This window comes from Acomys minous, assembly GCF_964271855.1.
Source record: "Acomys minous genome assembly, chromosome: 7".
NCBI classification, from domain to species: domain Eukaryota; kingdom Metazoa; phylum Chordata; class Mammalia; order Rodentia; family Muridae; genus Acomys; species Acomys minous.
Genome location: NC_140488.1, coordinates 7529425 through 7551886, shown reverse-complemented (window position 1 = coordinate 7551886; position 22462 = coordinate 7529425). Strand labels below are relative to the sequence as shown.

General features: G+C 44.4%; 1 long non-coding RNA gene across 2 annotated transcripts; it reads right to left on the bottom strand.

Moving 5' to 3' along the window:
• Positions 1-2217: 2217 nt before the first annotated feature.
• On the bottom strand, positions 2218-20756 carry LOC311601329. 2 transcript variants are annotated; one of them, XR_014780512.1, is made up of 3 exons: positions 20409-20756; positions 4790-5591; positions 2218-2595 (listed from the first exon to the last, which is right to left on the bottom strand). It is a non-coding gene; the product is annotated as an uncharacterized lncRNA (long non-coding RNA). The 2 variants fall into 2 exon arrangements; XR_014780513.1 differs by lacking the exon at positions 20409-20756 and adding an exon at positions 6723-6812.
• Between the last annotated feature and the right edge of the window lie 1706 nt (positions 20757-22462).

Below are 22462 nucleotides of genomic sequence, written 5' to 3'. Positions count from 1 at the left end.
GTGCTACAAATATCTCCATGTGTGTGAACCTTTGGGTGAGGATACACTCAAACCAGTTTGAAACCACAGCAGGTAATAAGTGGATATGTGAAAGTAATGGTTCCATTCTATAGTGATCAAGGTATGATCCAAATTTTCTACTTTCATGAGTTATCTTTGGTAAACTACTTCCTAAGAACTTATTTATCCAATCAATTTCAATTGTCCTGGCATAAAATTGATGATAACGTTCTCGAGTCATATTTATTATGGCTGAAGGTTCTGTAATGATGTCTACCTTTTGTTCTTAAAATTGTTGATCATCAGTTAAGAGCACTGGCTGCTAGCTGGGTGTGGTGGCACACGCCTTTAAACCCAGCACTAGGGAAGCAGAGGCAGATGGATCACTGTGAGTTCGAGGCCGGCATGGTCTACAAAGTGAGTCCAGGACAGCCAAGGCTACATGGAGAGACCCTGTCTCCCCCTTCCCCCCAAAAAAAAAGGAGCACTGATGCTCTTTCAGAGGATCTGAGTTTAATTCCCAGCACTCATGCAACAGCTCACAATTCTCTGTAACTCCAGTCCCAGAGGGTCGGACAGACATGTATGCAGGGAAAAAAACCCACTCATACACATAAAATAAACTTGTTTTTTGAAGATTGTGGTTTTCATTATGCAATTCACTTTATCAGGGGCTTATCACCAGGATTTCTCTTTTCAAAGAGCTGATTTTCATTTTCTTTTTAAAAGTTTTTACTATTTTTATGGTTTGCTTTTCACTTTTTTCTTTCTCCTTACAATTTAATTATTTTACAGATGTCATAAAATGAAACATGCTTCTTTTCTGGAATGGCTTATTTCACTCACTAAAATATTTGGTGGCAGAATTCCCTGTAAAGGCTAAATAAGATTTACCTACTTGTTATGCTACATTTTTCAGAGCCTTTTATCTGTCAGTTGCTTGGAGTATATGTTAAGCTTTCTCTGCGGTAAATAAAACTGCTAAGTTTGGTTACTCTATAAAGACAAAAAGCTTGATGTGGCATTGGTGGTATAGTGGTGAGCGTAGCTCCCTTCTAAGAAATGAGGTTTATTTAGTGCAAGTTCAAAATTCTGCTTCCGTCGTGGATGGCCGCTTGGTTGTATCGCTTGTGAGATGGCTTCATGGTGGAGCTGGATTTACAGTGGAGGTAGGAAGTGAGAGAACAACCATACTGTAAGACAGAAAGCCAAAGAGTGGTAAGCAGTATCCCTAGTGACCTAGCACTCTGCTTCTCCTCTTACAGACCCTACCACCTCTCACAGTGTGCAATGGGGGCCAAGCTTTCAAGGCATGAGTGCTTGCAGGACTGGCCATATCCAAACCATAGTAGATTGCCTCCACCTTTTTGCTATTGTGAATAATGCTGCCAAGAATGTGGACAAACACAGTTCTTTGAGGCGCTGCTTTTTTCCTCATGTATATCTAGAAGAAGAACCATTAGCGTCTATGGTATCCTCTAATATCTTGAGGACTGGTCATATAGTTTCTTCATTTTAACCTTTCAGTGACATTCCCTGAAAATCTTCCTAAAACTTGCAGTCAGAGTCCTATCAGGTCCTGGCTTTAGGCTTACTTTAGTTTTGTTGTTGTTGTTGTTGTTGTTGTTGTTGTAGTTGTTGATTTGGGTGGTTGTTTTGTTGTTGTTGTCATTGTTTATTTGTTTTTTTCTGTTACTGGGATTATAAACCAGGTCCTTTTGCACCTGGTAAGTACTCTACCAACATAAACACATACAAAACTCTCTGGCTGTGTTTTACCATGTATTTTAACTTATAAGTTGATGTCTTCTTTTCCTTTTATGCTAAAGATGGAACCCAGGTCCTCACAAACACTAGGGAAATGTCCTACCACTGAGCTATAGCCTCAGCCCCCAAATTGATATTTCTATGATAATTTTCTTTGGAGACCTTTTGCTTACATTTCACTTCTCAGATCACATCAAACTTCAAAAAACCCATGTTATCTATGTTCGTATGTTAAGTGCACTTTTCATGTCTAAAAATTCCCATGTTTAGTGTTAATTGGGTGCACACTGACATTTGTTTAAGTGACACATCATTTGATAAGTATCTCATGCCTAAGGTTAAGTAGATTCTGTTGTGTAGGAGGAAGAATTTAATTAGGTATGGTCCTACCTTAACGATATGTAAGAAATGGAAAACATTTTCAGTGTTCTATTATAATTATTTATGCACTTAGAAATAAAGCTATCATTTTATTATTGTTCCACTATTGAATTATATTATTATTATGTCTTTATTAGCCATTGGAAAACATTTCAACTATCATGAACATAGATGGAAAAGTCGTTTTTATATCACAGAATGTGTTACCTCTTCTTGGCCACCGTCCAGTAAGTTCTTCCAGATTCTGGAGAAGCGGGTCATTATGGTTTCCTGTTTACGGGTGATTTACTTTTAGCCTCATATAACCCATTGGTATCCAACTATGCCCATATTTCATCATCTTCTCCACTGGTTTTCGTGTCAAGTCAATAAAAACAAATTCTGGAAACAGTACATGGTGGTGGTTACAGCGTTGGTGGTCTCCGAGATGGATAGGAAAGGCTTCAACTGTTTGAGGTAGATAATACATAGGAAAACCATGGCCAGAATGGGCTGTAGCATGGAGCAGTTACTGGAGGGCAATGCAATTGGGTTGAAGCTCAGCACCTACCTATAGCCATAGGTGGGCAAGGGCAGAGCTAGGTTCACAGGGCAGACTAATAGTATTAGTATAGGAAGCAAAGGCTGTTCTCTCTCACTCTCTCCAGGAAGATATTGTGGGAAAGACTTTATTAGATATTATTCTTGATGATCAAAAGGATGAAATATCTCAGAAGATCATTCTCCAACTTCCTTTGGCAAATGCAGGTATGTATACATGGCTTTGTTTTGTTTCAATTTAATTTTGAATTTTTGAGTGATCAGTAACACTCAGTTGAATAATTTCTTTCTCTCTTACCCCTTAGCAATTTTTGTCAAAAAAATATCAGGTAATATAGCTGATGATCATATATTCATTTAAGTTTATAGCCTATAATTTTATTCACAACATTTCTTACATTAAAATCTATCTCCTCTGGAGGAATAGGGAGTAGTAGTTCATGGGCCCTGACTCTCAGCCAAGGAGCTAGTGACATTTCGTGGATACTGGGGGAAGGTGAGTGGGTTTTCTTCAATGACGTGGTCCCTGGCTGGCTGAGCATGCTCTGTCCCAGTGGTTCTCAATCTTCCTAATGCTGTGACCCTTTAGTACAGTTCCTCATGCAGTGCTGACCTCCGACCATAACATTATTTTCACCAGTACTTCATAACTAATTTTTCTACTGCTGTGAATCCTAATGTAAATATCTGTGTTTTTCAATGGTCTTAAGTGACTCCGTGAAAAGGTCATTTGTCCCCCAAAGGGTTATGAGTAGATGTGAAACTGGATCTGGGAGAGTTTGGGAGGCATGGGACATAAACTTGACCAAAATATATCACATGCATATATGAAATTATCAAAGAATCAAGAAAATTATTTTATGGAATAATCATCCTCCACTCTGTCTTGTTCTTTATCCTAAGCCCTAATTACAGAAGTAATTCTCTGATTTTAGTAGTGCTATATAAATACCAGTATACTAGTCTACAGATACAACAATGATAGCTCAGTGAGTATCAGTGTTCATGGGAAGAAAGTTGTGTTCTTTAAGATGTTCTTTTAACTAAGGAAGACTTTCATTGTGTGAAATAATTCCGCAGACTACATAACTTTGCCTCTTGCTCTCCTTAGTTGGAAGTCTTGTTGAATTTTGCTGTTGGGTAAGAAAAGGAAATGCATATCAGAATGCCCAGCAAAGAGATGCTGACAGAGGCAAATATGAAAAAAACAAAATGTATGCCTATGTGAAATTCATCTTGTACCTGCAGAATTATTATGATGGTAAGCAGTCCATCCCATGATATATACATGATGATCAGGTGTGATGGATTCCCTGATTGCTAGCATACATGTTCTTGTGTTATTGGCCTTTACAAAACATCTAACATCAATAGACTCACAATTTATGGCTATGCCTATTAGGCATTAAAAAAATAGTAGTGACTTTTATAAAGTGGTCCCATATAGAAATATGGTAGATGACATTGGTAAATGATGGCTGTCTCACCTTAGAAAACAAAATATTTTTAAAACTTAATAAAAAAAGAAAAGGTTAATGCACTGCCAAGCTTAAAGGCAACTCTATGAACACCTAAAGTTACAAATGGATTGTGTAGCTTGTAAATCATACCACAGATTGAATTACTGGTTGGGTTGGGTGTCTAGAATTCTAGCATCCTCTCAAGGACCAATATATAAAATATAAACACTAAAGTTCTGCACACTAACCTGGGGAAAGAAGTCATCTCTCTAACATTTTCACTAGACAAATCTATGCTATTTCCACATTTATGGCATGTATGCTATGGGGCCTGATGTTTAATTTTTAAGGTTTAAGGATGTGCAAGCAGAGAAATTGACATATAAAAAGTTAACTGCTTCAGAGCCATAAAATATACAAGACAATCAGAGGTGAGGTATAGTTTGTGCTTCAGGTAACCAAATGCTAATTAAAATATTTTTCATGTTTCTTAGAAATTAAAGGTGAAATATCTTTAAAACATATGGAAAAAATGCATGCACACACACACACACACACACACACACACACAGACACAAACAAACACACAGTTTTTTTAGAGACTTCCACAACAATCAATTGAGCAACAGCAAACGACTGACCTCAGCACAAGTTTACATTTGGTTTTCATATTTTGGTGATGACCATCTGGGGAATCTGCAGAGCTTGGCTGTCAATGAAAGAAGACAAGAAAAATACCATGGCTCAAAATCTTGAAAAATGCCATTGGGGTGGCAAACAGCATTGTGATGTATTATTTAGCTGCCACCTTATTTATCCAGTATACTTTTTAAATTAATTGACATTGTGTCATCTTTAGAGTCATTTATGGTTTGGAAGAAATATGTTCCTAACAGCAGAAACATTCGGTCATCAGCTCCAAGGCTGTTAGGGGAGCAACAGTACTATCTCGTGGGAACCATTTCCATCCTTCCTAAGCCACACGAATCAGTGAGTATGTTTTATGTCTCCCTCACTTTAAAGGGCACATCATCTTTGCTTTCAGCAGCTGGACATCAGTGCAGAGGGACTCAGTATTCAGTGAGGAAAGAGCAATTGTATATTTGTTTAGGAGGTGAATGGCAGGAATCTGGACTGATTACAGTGATTACAGTGGATGGAATCTCAAGGATTTGGCACCAATGGGGGCATAAGTAGAACACCATGGACAGGGCAGTGTTAGCAGCCTAGATGAAGACCTCTGGCCTGTGGTACATGATCCTCTTGTGGTGGTGTAGCAGATCCATCACTCCCACATTCAGTTTTAGAATAAACCGCCTCTCCATATTGAAAACAGTAATGAATGTTGTATAGAAGCGAAAACTGAAGGAAGTTGTCCGTCATCTGCCATGAGAATGTAGACTTCAAAGATGTAGGACTCAGTCCCAAGATCTGCTTCCTCTTCTGAGAAAGAGAAAATGAATCTTACTTGGCCGATCCGTATTCCGCTAGCCTTCATCAAGGCACCAGGACGTCTACTTGTGATTTACTCCAGTTTTTCTCTCTAGGCCTCTAGGACACTGTTCCTATACTGGTGGGTATTTTATAAAAGATGAGAACAGAAGGACAGCAGTCAGAAGAGTCTTTACAGTCTTTACAGTATGATGGCATTAAATAGTGAGTGGTGAACTTGAGTGAAAATGAAATTTCTCTTCTGGATCTACTAGGCTTGGGATAAATCATTTTGTGTATACTTTGTTTTTATACCTATAAACCTGGTGTCTTCCTCACACTGACCTGTGGATCAGTTGTAACTAGAATATGTAATGGATGCTATATATGTCAAGCATATTTTAGTATGCAGAGACATTTGAGTGGAAATTAGGCTGGGGCTTGACTGTGGGTTTGACTCTCAAAGATGCCAACATGATGATGGCAACAACGGAAATGGATATGCTAATCTTTCTGCAGGAACACCCCACTGAAATTCAATCCAATGTTATAGTTATTGACTCGGATGATGACATTCCTGTGAAGTGCCGCAGGTAAGAGGTATCATGGCTGTAAGTAACGCAGAGCTGAAACACATTTTTTACTAACGAAATTGCATACAATACATGATCAACTAAGGATTTCAAATGAATCTAAGATGACCAATTTGCTGGTTTCCAAATCTGTGTATTTTCATGTATGTGAGGAACTATGTAACTGGTGTCTGTTGCATTATTTTCTAGATTGGTCCAATAATGGAACAAGAAAAAAATATACACAGTACATCTGAGATTGTGAGCCTAACTCTTAGAACCCACGTAGCAGAAAGAGAGGATTGATTCCTGAATGTTTTCCTTTGTCCTCCACACAAGTGACATACATGAACACACACACACACACACACACACACACACACACACACACACACACTGAATAAAGAAATACATATTTTTAAAAACAGGAGTATTGAAAGCACACGTGATAGCATTTGAGATATGGAGTAAGGATAATCAATAGTTCACAGTTATCCTCTGTCAACTCTGTCTTTACAAGTAGAGACACTGAGAAAGCAAATAAAATATGAACTAGTTGACAAAACCTTACCATGAGCATATGTAACCTGAGTAGGCCTTCTGAAACCATTTGCTTTACTTAAAATAGGTTGTCCTTGGTCTTTCTCATTGTGTAAAAAAAAGTGTTCTCGTTATACCATTTGGGTGTTAAGCTTAATCCATAAAGAGAAAAATAGATAATATATTAAAAATGGAAAATTAATGGAGTATGAAATAAACACAATACCCAGAGATTTATCAAAACAAACATCTGACTGGCTAGTTCCCGTCCTTGAGCTAGAGTTCTTTCTGTTTATGAATGTCTTTACTGTGTTCAGAGCAGAGATTGGGTTCTAACAGTGGCTTCTCATTGGATCATATTTCTATATTGTTCTAAAGAGGTCAATTAGAACAAACACTCTTTGGAGCAGTATTACAGGAGGTAGGGCTTCTGTGGGTCTCATGTGGCCACGCCACTATTATGAGCTCCTGAGTGCAGTGTTCCCGTCATGGTCCACATGACACTGTTATCTCCCTGATCTCTGATTCCTACAGCCTTCCTGCCCTACCTTCTGCAATACTCCCTAAGCCTTGTGTGGAAGGTGCTCTTACAGATGTACCATGTATATCTAAACATGCCAATAACACTTAATTCTCTATAGCTTGACTAGTTGTGAGTTTCAATTTTAACCACTGAATACTGCGTAAATGAACTTCTCTGATGAGATCTGAGAACTGCACTAATCCATGGGCATGAAGACGAATTGCATAAAGACATTAATTTAGAGAGCACATTGACGCTATGCCCATTTAGCAAGGTAATGGCAAGTAGATTCACGCTTGGGGCTGGTGAACTCCCCAGCATTGTGTTCTTGATCAGATTTATAATACCAGACATATGTTTCCTCCCGTGGTATGGCCATCAATCCATTCAGAAATTGCTCGGTTGCCACGTAACATTGATGCAACTGTTGTAAACGTGGGCATATTTTGCCATGCTAGTCATTATTGTTGATGACAGTGTTCACAGCTGGCAAAACTGTCACTGACTTTTTTTCTCCCTTCATCAGCTTATATAACCCTGTCTAGTGCAATGAAAGCTATCCAACAAAGAGCAAGATTCCTGGCCAGTACACAACACACATTTTGATAATTCTTTCTTTATGGCTTTATTGAGGCTTGAAAAATGACGCCAGAAGAATGAATTGCAAAGAATTTGCCAGGATGAAGCTGCGAAAATGGAACATCCTAATTCAGACTCAGAAGAATGTACACTGACCACCGTTGTGTAGAACTATGAACCTTTATCCCTCTAATGTTGTTATTTACTTCATGTCTGTTGCAAACACACACACACACACACACACACACACACACACACACACACACACAGTGTTGGCTTCTCAATTGCTTGAAGTATGTTATTATGTTTAAAGTGTTTGGGTTCTGCCTGTGTTTCCTATTATTTGTGTCTTATTCTATCCCGCTAGTCAAATGTATTCTCTTCTTTTGGAATCTCAGGTTGAGATTGTAGATATTCGACCAGCCACTCAGCAAAGGCCACTTGGAACAATTCAGACCAGGAAATCAGCTCGGTTGAGCACAAGCAGAAACATAAGTGCAACTACAAGGAAGTGCACAGGTACGAGGACAAGCCTTTCTTCCACGGGTTTTACACCCCTGATATCGAGTAGGTACAATGAGCTACTTGGAAGTGGATGAAATAAATCAGATGACCTTCAAGGTTGTTAGGAGGTTTAAAATAGTGTTCTGTTTATAACACTGTGAAATCACAGGTGTCATGTCCAATTTTGCTCATTTTCTGTAAATCTTTGAGATGATGATTCAGAGAAATATAAGTAAATATCTTCTCATAGATTCAAGCAATCACTGATCTTACACATTTTAGAAACCCCAGTTAGAAATGTGCAGACTCTCCTTTTTTCTGTTGAATTTGTATTACTCACTTGCTTTTGATTTTAATACTGCAAACATTGTGATAGATCTGTCTTTGAATAAATAACACTTTATTGTTTATGTCCTTGCAGTGTCTTAGTGTAACAACATGTTTTTGTTGTTAGTTTTGTTGATGTTTTGCCGCAAATTTTTTATGTATTGTTCACCCTGTCCTAGAAGTCAGAGCGGGCCCTTTAGCTCCACTCCTGAGTGCAGAGATGACAGAATTATAGGCATGTGTGTTGCCAGGACATTGTAATGGAAGTAGCAGTGAAGGTGGTTAATCCCTCCAAAATACTGCTGCTTTTTTTATGTGTTTCTATAACAAAGTCCTAATTATACCATTGTATAAAACCTGCAACACTTGAGACATGGATCTCATTGCAGATAAGTTATATTGTGACATTTTCACTTATTATGGTTCATCTTTCTTTTCTCCTCAGTTTCAAATGTAGGTTTAATTGTCAAATAGTTTTAGTAGCACCACTTCCATTATTTCTGTAAGTTTCAGATCTCCTTTCCAAATAGTTCTTTGAAAACAGCACAAAGGTAGGTGTGTGTGTGTGTGTGTGTGACCATTTCTAACATTTACATGAAGAGTGATTGCACTTAACGTACTTATCTGAAGTTACCTTGTAGGGTTGTTCTGTGGAATTATATTCATTATTGTTATACCAGCTGTGGAGCACTCCTTATAAGATCCCACAGCTAGCCTTTCCAGTCAGAGGAGCAAAGCCAGATAACCAGCAAGAGACATTGAAATTTAGCAGTATCTGGAGTGCTTGCTATGGCTTACTGATATTTATTTTATTTTTTCATTTGGAACCAGAAAATTGCAAATATACTATTAAGATGCAAAAGTGATTTGGAAGTGATTGATAGCAGAAAAGTTTAGTCAAAGCTCTGAGCACTGAAACTGTCAGGGAACTAGAATTTTCCAAAAGGACTAAAATGGAATATATAAAACTAACTGAATGATTGAAGAAGTGCAATTTGCTTGTATCCATAGCATTGTTGTGAAGTGTGCATCCTGAAGCGGTGTGGAGCAATTGGGATGTATCTGGTGGGGCACTCTGCCTGATCCTGATGCTTATATTTTGTAAATGTTTTTCATTTTGAACTAATTTTGGACTTAGAGAAAATTTTCAATGCAGTAGTCAGGAGGGAGAGGCAGAAGGGTCAGGGGTTCATGGCCATTATCTATGCCATGAGTTCAAGGCCATCCTGGGATTCATGGAAGTTGTCACAAAAATAAAGTAATTGGAATAGAAAGAGCAATACACGGGAAGATGGACAAAAGCAAAAAAGAATACCTATCCATTCCATTGTGATGCCCTTAATGTCACACATTACATAATCAAAACAACATTGGTTTCATTCTTATTACCAATGTGAGGACATTTTCATCTGTCTCCTTTTCTTAGAAATGTACAGTTAGCAAATTTCATGTCACAGGAAACAATGGATCACTTTCATTTATTCCACATTATGACTATATTGCCAATTTTAATCCCTCCATCAGCAGAAGAACATCTGGATTGCTTTCAAGTTTTTGATAATTATGAATAATTTTACTACAGACATTTTTTCAGAGGTTTTGCATGGAACTTTCAGTTTGCTTGTGTAAATTCCTGTCTGTGAGACTTAGAGTCATTTGTGACTTATTTCAACTTGTGGCTCTACAGTCTAAGAGGGAATCTGTATGATAGAGTTGAAATGCCCTATAGCTTTTTTCTTTTGATCTGGGACTCTTCTTCATAAGGAGAATGCCCCAGCAATATGTTCTCTATTTGGTATGCAGAGTTGAAAGCATTATCAATGTGAAGGAAGTCACACATGTGATGGTAGAACTCACTGCTGAGTAAAACCATTGGGTTTTATTGCAGTAGTAACAGCTACAAAGATCCTTGTATGACTGAGCTGCATAAATGATTCCTAAATACAATCTGACTTTCAGTCTTCCCCAGCCACACCTCACTTTAGTGCCAAGCTCAACACTGAATCCAGATTCCTTACTGAGATTATCCATTTTGCAATACTGCAATACAGTCTAGAACCTACCTTGGATAGGTCTCATCATGTTGAAAAAGTTCCTTAAAATTCCCTTTGCTGAGTGAGTGTGCTTGGCATTTATCTATGGAGTTGCCTTATGTTAGACAGGGCAGACAGACCTTGGGGACCATCTTTAAGGGCTACACTTACAGAATAAAACTGGTCCTGATAAAAATAACCCAGCAGATTTAGCTCTTCATGTAAAGTCCCAGCTAGCCTTATAAGGAGCAGAAACATTCAATCTGGCAAAGAAGCAAGACATCAAAAGTATTTTCATTTTAAATGTTTAGAAATTCTAGATAGCTAAATGTGTACCATTTTCATATACATGCCTTGACCAAATGAACCATCAGTTGAAATTAATCCATGTAACGATAATTAGTCCACCAACCAGTCCAGCTGGTCAGTTATTGGGGGATCGAGGGGGGTCGCAACCTGTACATAAAGACATGGGCGGGAGAGAGACAGTAGCTCAAGCGAACAATTGCTTGTCAAGAGCTCGTTTATTAAAGGTAAGGGCAGGCTTTTTAAAACCTGCTTTAGTGAGGGCGGGGTACGCAAGGGAGTAGTGGAAAAGTACAAAATCTTCTGGGTTGAGCCCCGGGAACATTTGCAAGGGGAGGGGTCTTTCAGGTGAGACAAAGCAGGATGTCTCTGTGAATATCTTAGGATCAGATCGCTGTCTTCTCAGGACTAAGCCGGATGCCTTGCATACCTAATGAGTGGCCCAGCAGGATGTTTGCTGCAAATACTGAATGGGTGGGAGTCGGCCTCAGGCCTTTTGGTCCCTGGCATCCTCACCCCTTTTGTTTACTTTGGCCTGAGGGAGACCTTACAGCCCAGCGAATGACCTTTAGGAGGTCACCAGTCATTGTTACAGGATGGCGGTATATTTAAGAATCACTAATGTCCAATGTTTCAGGACAACAGTTATTCTGGACCGGCCAAATTCCCAAGGAGAGGGGGCCTCGCGATGGCCTGAGCCTGCTAGAGGATCGATGCTCAATCTTACCACGCCTATGGTCTGTCCTCCCACCAAGGACCGACCGACGTCTGATAACCGAGACTTATTCGATCGCTCCGTCTCTGACTTACCAGGCACTATCGCGGGTCAGGTCAAGGTGGGCTCAGGCCAAAAGATATAGGGGAGGGCTTGCACAGGTTTACCAAAGGCACCGAGGGCACAACCAGGCTCACCATCCAGCATTCTGCATCCTCGGGAACTGCAAAGGCCGCCCATAGGAACTGCAAAGGCCGCCCGTAGTTAACCGACTGAGGCGTAGGTGAAATCTCCTGGATGGAAATAGAAGTCTCATTTGAGTCCTCAGTCTCCAGGCTGCGGTAGTGAACCTGGATATTCTTGGTGGCAGCTTCAACCTGACTTTTAACAAACCCTGTAAGACGGTTTAAAGTCCATGGGCCAAAGGATAATAGAAGGAGAACACCAACGAGGGGCCCGAGCAGGGTGGGGAGAAGAGTAGTAAGCCAGGGGGAGGCAAGGTTAGGGTTGGGGAAATTCCCCCTTTCAGAAAATTTAAAAATGAGTCGGGGTCATGAATAGTAAAACGGGGAAGAAGAATAACAAGGACACACCAGTCTTTGGAGGAAAGGAAGGTAGGGGCATAGACGATCGAGGTTAAACCAGAGGAACAAGCAAAATGGGTGTTATTTGGCGCGAGAATGTAGGGGAGGGAGAGGTCGGGAATGACAGTCTGGGCGCGAACGTCGCTGAGGGGAAGAGGTTGGGGGAGGGAGCATATGGGGACCCAGGAGGCAAGTACCTATGCCGGAAACAGGCTGGAGGGTAATGCGATTGTCGGGAGCTAAGCCGGTGAGGGTGGGGTAACATTAGTAAAGAGCAAGGTGGAAAGAAGAGCAATACCCTCGTAAAAGGGCGGGGAGGGGGAGAAACACATCCAACATTCAGGAAATGACAAGGAGGAGTCATTCATTTTTTTTTTTTTTTAAGGCCCATATGGAGGCATTTGTCAACTGGGGAATGACATCAGCCGAAATGGGGGGGGGGCCCAGGGGGAGGGTAGGTCGGAAGGGAGGGGGTGGGAGGGGAGGGAGGCATGGGGGTGGCGGGTTTAGGCGGGGGGGGGGGGGCGGGTCAGGAGCAGGAACGGGAACAGGATGATGGAAAATATGATTAGGCCCAACCACTGCAGCGCCCTTACTGGGTACCTTTTTCAGGAGGTGTAACCAAAATGTAAGTCCAAAATCGTACTCTGATTTATAAACACGGAGGCCCCATTTAAATCCACGACCCGTCCAAATGGCACGTTTACCGGGCTCAGTGAAGCGAATGGTCAGGGGGTTGCACCAGCCATTGGTGACTGAACGAGCTACATTGCAAAGGTCTTTAAGGGTCCCAAGAAGAGGATGGCTTCCAGTACGTGTCGCCAGTGGTCTCACACCCCCAAGAGGCACAGTAAAAATCTTGGGCCCCACCACAGCGATGAGAGGGTCCCGGGAAAACATAGAGCCCTCCGGCCCAAGCAATCCCATCTTGGTGTAAGGTTTTGTGGAGCATGATGCGCTCCAGGTCATTACAGCAGCCGGGACTGGGACCACCAACCGAGCGAGAGAAAAAAAAATGTCTTCCACGCCCCAAGAAGAGGGGCCTCCCAGGGCCAGGGCACAGAGGTCAACCTGTAAATCGAGCCACTGGGGATTAATGCCCTGAGAGGAGGAGGAACTAACAATATCTCCCGCTTGGTTAATAATGACCCAGATAAAATTATAGATTGTATAAGGCTGAGGTTGGCGCAGAAATGCGGCGAGAATCACTTCAGGGAGGCAGAGGCAAAGGAGCGACGTGGTGAGTAGCAACGTGATGCATCGGCGGTATCTTTTTTATCCTAAAAAAGAGCACAATTACATCTTTTCCTCAGGGGAGTTCCCTGGGAGAGGGGGGTTAAAAGGTTTGACTAGGCGCTCAGGTAACCAGCGCGCATTTTGTTCTTTCTGATCATAAATGCAGGCATGACCTTTGCCCCAAATAAGGACTGGGTCGGGTCCATGCCATTGGTGGGTCAGTGGATCCTTCCACAGAGCCTTGGCATAGGTGGAGGAGGTGGAAGAGTGCCAAAGGCGATCGGCCGCCGAATGGCCAAGATCATCCTTTTGTAGAAAATTTAGGACGAACAATGCATGATTGAGAAGCAGGCGAGGCCCTGCTGTAGAGGGATATAGGATTCCTTTGGAAAACTGTAATTTATTAAGCATTGTTTTAAGTGTCTGGTGGGCCCTCTCGACAATTCCTTGTCCTTGGGGATTGTAAGGTATCCCCGTAACATGTTTAATCTGCAGTTGGGCACAAAAGGACTTGAAGGCAGAGCTTATATACCCAGGGCCGTTATCAGTCTTTAAGGTAAAGGGTTTGGGGGCAACAGTAAGGCAATACAAAACATGATCAATAACATTTCTAGTAGACTCTCCATCATACAATAAGGCAATACAAAACATGATCAATAACATCTCTAGTAGACTCTCCATCATACAATAAGGCAATACAAAACATGATCAATAACATCTCTAGTAGACTCTCCAGTGTACAATAAGGCAATACAAAACATGATCAATAACATCTCTAGTAGACTCTCCAGCGTGTGGAGAGGCGCAAATAAATCCACTAAAAGTATCTATAGACACATGAATATACTTAAGTTTCTTAAAAGAGGAGAAATGAGTAACATCCATTTGCCAGACCTGTCCAGGCATGAGGCCACGAGGGTTGACTCCCGTATGTGGCTCGGGAAGAAAGGTGACACATGCCTGGCATTCTTTAACAATAGCCCGGGCTTGTTCCCGAGTGATGGAGAACATGTGGCGGAGGCTTTGGGAATTAAGGTGGTGGAGGGCGTGAGCCTCCCTGGCCATAGCAACGGGGTCACTGGCGGATGGAACGGCCAGCCCTGAAAGCAGGGGGCGCGTGGCTGAGTCCACCTGGGCATTAAGTGTAGTCAGAGGCCCTGGCAGGGTAGAGTGAGCGCGAATATGACCAACGAAAAAAGGCTGAGAGCGCAAAAGAATAAGCTGTTGGATACGGGAGAAGAGAGGAGAGGAATTAGTAGCAGGCTTAATACGAGGAACCGTCTCGAGGAGTGGAACAGAGGATGCTACATAGGCACTATCAGTATATAGATTAAAGGGAGTATGGGGAAGCAATGTAAAGGCGTGTGCAACAGCTTCCAGCTCAACAAGCTGAGCAGAGGTATGGGGGGTTTGTTTTTGCAGGATAGCTCCGTCCACAGAAAGGGCAGCAACCCCGGTAGAGGAGCCATCAGTAAAAACCAGGGAAGCTTGGGGGAGGGGTCTGGAGCGGGTGACTCTCGGGAAGATGACAGGTTGTCGCTGCAGGAATTGAATTAGTTTATCTGGGGGATAATGATTATCTAATAGGCCGCAAAAAGAAATACAGGAGACCGCCCAATCATCTGAATTTTGAAAAAGCCACCTTATTTGTGTGGCCGAGTAAGGCGTGATAATAGAGTGAGGGTCCCTTCCGAAAAGCCTGGTGGCCGCTTCCCGCCCCTGTCGAATGAGAGACGCAACCAGAGTAGGATAGGTAGGAAGGACCTTAGTGGAGGAGGAGGGGAGATGAAGCCAAAAGAGAGGGGTCCGTTGCCAGAGCAGTCCTGTGGGGGCAAAGAGGGAAGGAAAAATTATGAGCGCGAAAGGCTGGGTAGGGTCATAATAGGAGATGGACTGGTGGAAGATGGCGTCTTCGACCTTTTGTAGGGCCACTGAAGCTTCAGCAGTGAGACTGCGTGGTGAAGAAGGGTCAGAGTTGCCTTTTAAAATATCAAAAAGGGGTTTAAGCTCTCCAGTAGTGAGCTTAAGGTAGGGGCGCAGCCAGTTTATGTCCCCCAAAAGCTGCTGGAAGTCATGAAGTGTTTTAAGGGTGTCTCGGCGGAGCTGGACCTTTTGGGTCCTGACTGAAGAGGTCCCAAGTTCATAGCCCAGAAAAAGAAAAGGGGGGTGTAGTTGTATTTTGTCTGGGGCAATTTTAAGTCCCAGATGACCCAAACTCTTAACAAGTTCCTGGGTGACGAGAGAGAGCTCAGCCGTGTTAGGGCCAGCAAGTAAGATGTCATCCATATAATGAATAATATATAAATGTGGGTACCTAAGGCGTAGCGGGTCGATGGCCTGGGCTACATATTTTTGACAAAGAGTGGGACTGTTGGCCATGCCCTGAGGAAGTACCCGCCATTGAAATCTGGGTGAGGGCCCAACATGATTAACAACAGGGAGGCTAAAGGCAAAACGTTTGGAATCGTCAGGGTGTAGGGGAATGCAAAAGAAGCAATCTTTAAGGTCGAGAACAAGTTTATGAAATCCTTTAGGGATAGCTACAGGAGAGGGGAGACCAGGCTGCAGAGCTCCCATGGGCATCATGGTCTTGTTAATTTCCCTGAGATCCTGGAGGAGTCGCCAGGCACCATTCTTTTTTTGGATGACAAAAATGGGGGTGTTCCAGGGGGAAGTAGAGGGCTCAACATGGCCTGCATCAAGTTGCTCCTGCACCAGCCTTGAGGCTGCGGCCAGTTTACGGGAAGGAAGGGGCCACTGATCGATCCAGACAGGAGAATCAGTTCTCCAAGTAATTTTATCGGCCTGGAGTGCAGGGGGAGAAGTGGCCCTTATAAAAAATTTTGTTCATATCCCAGCCCTTGGCGACTAATCCTAGGCATAGGGACAATGGGCTCGAGACGCCCCTGTCCCAGCTTGCCGAGGCCCTGGCCTGGCAAATAGCCTTGATCCAAAAGCTGATGCGTGACAGGAGAGGAGGGGCTATAGATAAAGACCCCCATCTGAGAGAGTATGTCCCGGCCCCACAGATTAACGGGTAACCCTGGGACAATGAACGGTTGCACCGTCCCTGTCTGGCCATCAGGGTCAGTCCAGCGAAGGACCTTAGAACTTTGAAGGGTATTGGTAGATATTCCGATGCCCTGAAGGTGAGTAAGGGAGGGCTGACAGGGCCAAGACGAGGGCCAAGAAGATTGGGACAGGACCGTCGAATCTGCCCCGGAATCAATGATGCCTTCAAAGGGGCGGCCATCAAGCCTTAGTGTAAGATGGGGTCTATCAGAAGTTAAGCGTTGGACCCAAAAAGCGGAGGGGGGCAGGGAGGGAGTCGGGGTGGCGGGAGGAGAGACAACAGAGTCAGCCAGGGTTAACGGAAGGGCCCAGGCCAGAATCTGACCAGGAGAGATGGAGAGAGGGCCCTGGGTAGCGGCGGCAAGGAGGAGCGTAGGAGAAGGGAGCGGGTGTTTTAAAACGAGGGGATAGATGAGTAGCCCGATAAGGGCAGAAGAGGCACGGCCGAGGACCAGGAGGGGAAGAGGGGGAGGGTTTCCAAAGAGGGCGACAGGCAAGGACAAGGTTCCATCCTCGGGCGTCAGTATTGTAGAGGTGGTGGCACGGAAGTCCAATCCTGTGGGGGAGGGCAAGGGGCCGCCGCTGGAATGGGAGGAGGTTGGGTTTGGGAGGTGGGGTAGGAGGTCTGTGGATGGAAGCGGGTCTGTAAATTGGGGGGAGCCTGTGACACCGGTCCCGACGCAGGCCGGAATTGGATAGGGTGAGGGGCCCGGGACTGGCCCCCAGAGGAGTTTCCCGAATGCGGGGGGAGAGGGTTACCCATGGCATCAACAGTGGAACGGCAGGTGTTCGCCCAATGACGACCTCTACGGCAACGAGGGCAGAGCGTAGTAGGGGGGGGGCCGGGCCACAGGTCCCCGGGATCCAGTGGGTGGCGGAACGACCGGCGGCTGTCCAGCCTGTGAGGGTGGGCGGTTACGCTCATTTGGGCAGGCGCGGGCAAAATGTCCCGGTTGGCCGCACCGGTAACAGGAGGCCCCGCTAGGGAGGGCTCCGACGGCCATAATGGCCTTGGTAAACTTATCAGTTAGGGGATCAACCTCTCGGCAAAGCTGAATCATCTCATCAAGATCCCTGCCCTTATATTTGTGTCTAAGAACTGCCTTACAGGCTGAGTTGGCATTTTCAAAGGCCAATTGTGTGAGAAATTTACTGTCTGTCTGGCCAGGACCAAGGGATCTTTCTGAAGCCTCCAGGAGGCGCGCAGCGAAGTCGCTGAAGGGCTCCTGAGGTCCCTGAAGAATCTTGGTAATAGGGGACAGGGCGGAGCCCGTGGAAGCAATAGTTCTCCAAGCAGCGAGAGCGGCAGAACTAGAATGTGAAAGTAAGGAAAAGGGGAGTGCACGCTGTTTTTCGTCAGTGGCATATTTGCCCTGGCCAAGGAGTTTGTCAAGAGACCATTCACGGGTCTCGCGATGTCCCTGCTGTACGTTTTTTCGGATAAGGTCACGGCAACGATCAGCCCAGTCCGCCCTCCAAGAAAGGAACTGTCCTCGAGTGAGGACAGTCTGTGCAGTGGTGATCCACTCGTTGGGCGTTAGATGACCTCCATCTGCCAAATCATCAAGGAGGGAGAGTGTGAACGGCGCATTAGGTCCGTAACTACGGACAGCCGTGTTAAGTTTTTCTAGCTTTTTAAATTTGAGTTTATGATAAGCAGTGGGGGTAGGGTCAGGAGCCGTTCCACCACCTTTCTGTTCTCCCTCCGAACCTGAGGAATCATGCTCACTATCAGAATCTACAAGGGCCGCGGACGACTGGGAGGGTGTAGGGGCAGGTGGGTCTCCCAAAGCAGCGCCTGAATCAATGGCCTCAGTTTTCGCCCCGCTCAGGGTGGGCTGGCTCTGGGAACGGGTGACAGGGAAAATAAACGGAGCTGTGGAGGAAATGCGCGTTGTTAAAAGCGAAAGCCGTTGTTGAAGCTGAAGAATCTTCGTCGCATGGGAGATCTGGTGTTGGAGATGAGCCTCCGTCTGGCAAAAGCAGTTTGGGAGGGAACAAGGTGGCGGGAGCCGGGAGGCAGGGTAGGGCTTAGTAAGGGGAGGGGGAAGAGTGAGCAAGGTAGAGGAGGGAAAGGTTGGCGCCGCGCGGAGGAGGCCATCATCGGAATGATGTCGAGCAGCCTCCTCCTCAAGGGTGGCAGCAGCATCCGGATCCAAGGGCTCATCTGGGGCCTGAGAAAGGAAAATGGCGGAATGGCGGGAGGCGCGTGAAGGGGGAACAGGAGAGGCTGGCGGACCGGACCGGACAGAGGGTGTCCTTTTTGGGGGAAAAACAGAGGCACAAAGTGGTGAACACCCGCGTTCCATAGCGGAAATAGGGTCCTCATAGGTGGGAGGAAGCGACGGATAAAGACGGCGGGAGGAAGGGGAAGGCTTGGACGCAGGCGCAGGGGAAAGATTTTTTAAGGGCTCCGAGGATGTAGGAAGAGAGGAACCCTGCAAAGAGGAACAGGAAGGAACACGAGAAGGAGGGAGAGATTCGCGCAGGCAGAGTTCAGCCACGGAGAGGAGCTGCCTCTCTCCGCTTTCGTTTTCGCCGGACTCAATTATGTCCCGTATAAGGCCCCAATAAGAAAAAATACTGTTCGACACCGCTGTATTACCATCTTTTTTAATAAGTGCATTAAGCTCACGCCCCACCTTCTGCCACTTTTCAGAATGAATAGTAGGTCCATCAATCATGAACCAGGGACAGGTCTGGTCAATAAAAACAAAAAACTCGATCAAATGTTTCTTTTTTACCCTAATACCTCTCTCTCTGAGTACGTCCTTTAAGCCTTTTATGAACTTTGCTTCCTTGGACAGCGAATGGCCCATTCTTGAGATATGCGAACAGATGACTCACCTAATGACGAAGCCGGCCGGGCGAGCTCGGCTGGTCATGAAAACTCCTGTGGACCGGTCCCTTAATCCGTTCGGGGAGAAACCCGCACCTCGAATCCCTTCGTGGTTGCCAGATGAAATTAATCCATGTAACGATAATTAGTCCACCAACCAGTCCAGCTGGTCAGTTATTGGGGGATCGAGGGGGGTCGCAACCTGTACATAAAGACATGGGCGGGAGAGAGACAGTAGCTCAAGCGAACAATTGCTTGTCAAGAGCTCGTTTATTAAAGGTAAGGGCAGGCTTTTTAAAACCTGCTTTAGTGAGGGCGGGGTACGCAAGGGAGTAGTGGAAAAGTACAAAATCTTCTGGGTTGAGCCCCGGGAACATTTGCAAGGGGAGGGGTCTTTCAGGTGAGACAAAGCAGGATGTCTCTGTGAATATCTTAGGATCAGATCTCTGTCTTCTCAGGACTAAGCCGGATGCCTTGCATACCTAATGAGTGGCCCAGCAGGATGTTTGCTGCAAATACTGAATGGGTGGGAGTCGGCCTCAGGCCTTTTGGTCCCTGGCAATCAGTGTCACCAGAAATTGGGTCCCTATGATCTCATACCGAGATTAAAATTGGCAAATGGTCTGACGGGCTCACTAGCAAAGTAGACTCCAAAAGGTAGCCCTTTTCGTGCCCATTACCAATACAATGATGTTCTTGAGTGGAACTCTAAGAATCAGAGTTGACAGCAAATTGATCTAATCGTCCAGGCAGTGAACGTAGGGTTTCAGATAGCTCATTGGGAAAGAGTTAGAGTAGGAAGGGCAAGAGTTTCATCCTGTGGACATATGACTCTGACTGGGCTCTTTCCTTTCTGCTCACTCCTGTCCTGGTCTTCAGCTGTCTGCTTGAAACCCAACTCCTCCTGAATCTATTTTCCTCATTCACCCCATTTGGTTCCACTTACTTGGTCCTGAATCACTTCAAAATAGAGTCAAAAAAGAGTTCTACAACTGATACCTGTAACACTGCCTTTGTGCTTGTCCTCCTCCACTTCCTGGTGGGAGCTGACACCTTTACTTCCACTGTGTAAGTGCGGAAATGACTTCAATCCAAGGCTAAAGTTGAGACTTTGGCTAGGTCTGACTTCACAAAAGCTGGGGAGTGGAAGGCCAGACACAGATGCTGCAGACTAAAAGGAAGTTTTGGGTTCTCAGGACGGCCATTAAGCCAAGGGGCATCTGGAAGGAAGAATAGTACAGGAATCCTAACTTTCCAAGCTCTCTTTCTGTCTCTGTCTCTGTCTCTGTCTCTGTCTCTGTCTCTGTCTCTGTCTCTGTCTCTGTCTCTGTCTCTGTCTCTGTCTCTCTGTCTCTGTCTCTCTCTGTCTCTGTCTCTCTGTCTCTGTCTCTGTCTCTGTTTCTCTCTCTCTCTCTCTCTCTCTCTCTCTCTCTCTCCATCCCCCCCTGCCTCTCTCTCTCCTCTGCTAGTACCTTGTAAACCAATAATGCAAAGATACTTGTCAGTGGCTCACTGGCTTGAAATAAAGGAATACTCCTATCACCACAGAATATTTCAGTTTACCACTCTCCCTGCTTTTTTTTTCTTTGCAGCATGCCTCTTCTGCTTACCTGAGAGAGACCAGGCAGCCTGGTCAAGATAATTCTGCATATTTTCTGACTGAAGAGAACACCATCAATCCTCACCCCTAAGGGGAAGATGAGGCAGAAGACCTAAGTCCATGGTCTATATGGGAAAGGGACATACAAGAGTCCCTTGATGTGAGAGGGTGGGTGGGTTATTTTCTTTACTCATAAGTTTAGTTTTTAGTTGTTTCTTAAGCATAATGAGTTTAATGGAAAGGAAGCTGCAAAAGCAAACTATTACATCCAGATTAGTGTGTGATAACTACTATTCATTTCCATCTGCTTGCCCCACACTTTTTCAAGTATACGTATATACATCTGTGCTTTTGCTGGGGCAAGCTGCCATCAATGGGCAGAATTCTAGGGTACTAATGTTTTTGCCAAAATAGGAAATGCCACAGAGGTTTGAAATGCAGAAAAATATTGTTCCATCATGCCCTTTTTTTTTTTAAATCTCGGGCCTTAATCTTGATTTATTCATATATGTCTTCTGTGGTCCTATGCCACTTTGTAACCTATATTCCAGACAACCAATTTGAGAAGTAATATCTGTTCAAAAAAGGGTATGTCTTTGCTTAATAAACACTATATTGTACTGCAAGTCTTGTGTCTGTGAGGCTGACTTTGAAATCCTAGGAATATTACTGACTTGGTAGACCCACACTTATGTCCTGATGAAGAGCCTATGTTCTAGAGAGAAACATTTCATGCAGTACCTGTTCCTGGCACATTGGCCTGTTTTCTACACTTACAGACTCCAATGGCTGGAACCCTCCTCTGTGGCTATGAATATAGGCACCCTTTTTGCACCTGCAACCTTTTTGGTTGGTTGATTTGTCTTTGTGTGTGTGTTATCCCCATCTTACTTTTAAAGACAGTGTCTACCACTGCACCTGGAGCTCACAAGCAGGCTAGATTGGCTGGCCAGTACAGTTCAGGGATCATCTCCCCAGAATTGTGGCCACAAAGGTGATTTTGCTTGTTGGTCATGTACCAAGAAGAACATTTCCACACTATATTAAGAGTGGTAGGAGTGTGGGGGGGTCAGGGGCATGGATAGCTCTACCAGAAATCACCCCATTTGGAGATGAGGTCTTAAAGAGGTATGGCCCTGAGGGCAACAGAAGGATGGTGGTGGCATGTGGGCTTTTGATAGCTACTCAAGCACCCTGGTCCCAGTGTGACTTTGGAGTTCACTCTAATTTGCTGGACAGCATCCATAGTTCTCAGAATCACAGCCTAAGCTCTGCATTTGCAAAGTTGTTTTAGCAATCTGCTCTTCAGCTGAAGAATATGCCATTGGGGAGCAGAACACTTTCCTCACAAAGCACAGGACTGCTGAGGACAGCGGTAAGATTGAGCGCTTCTTAGGAAGGCATGGGAATTCCAGGAGGCCTGAGGCCACCTGTGGGCATGACTGCTTCTGCC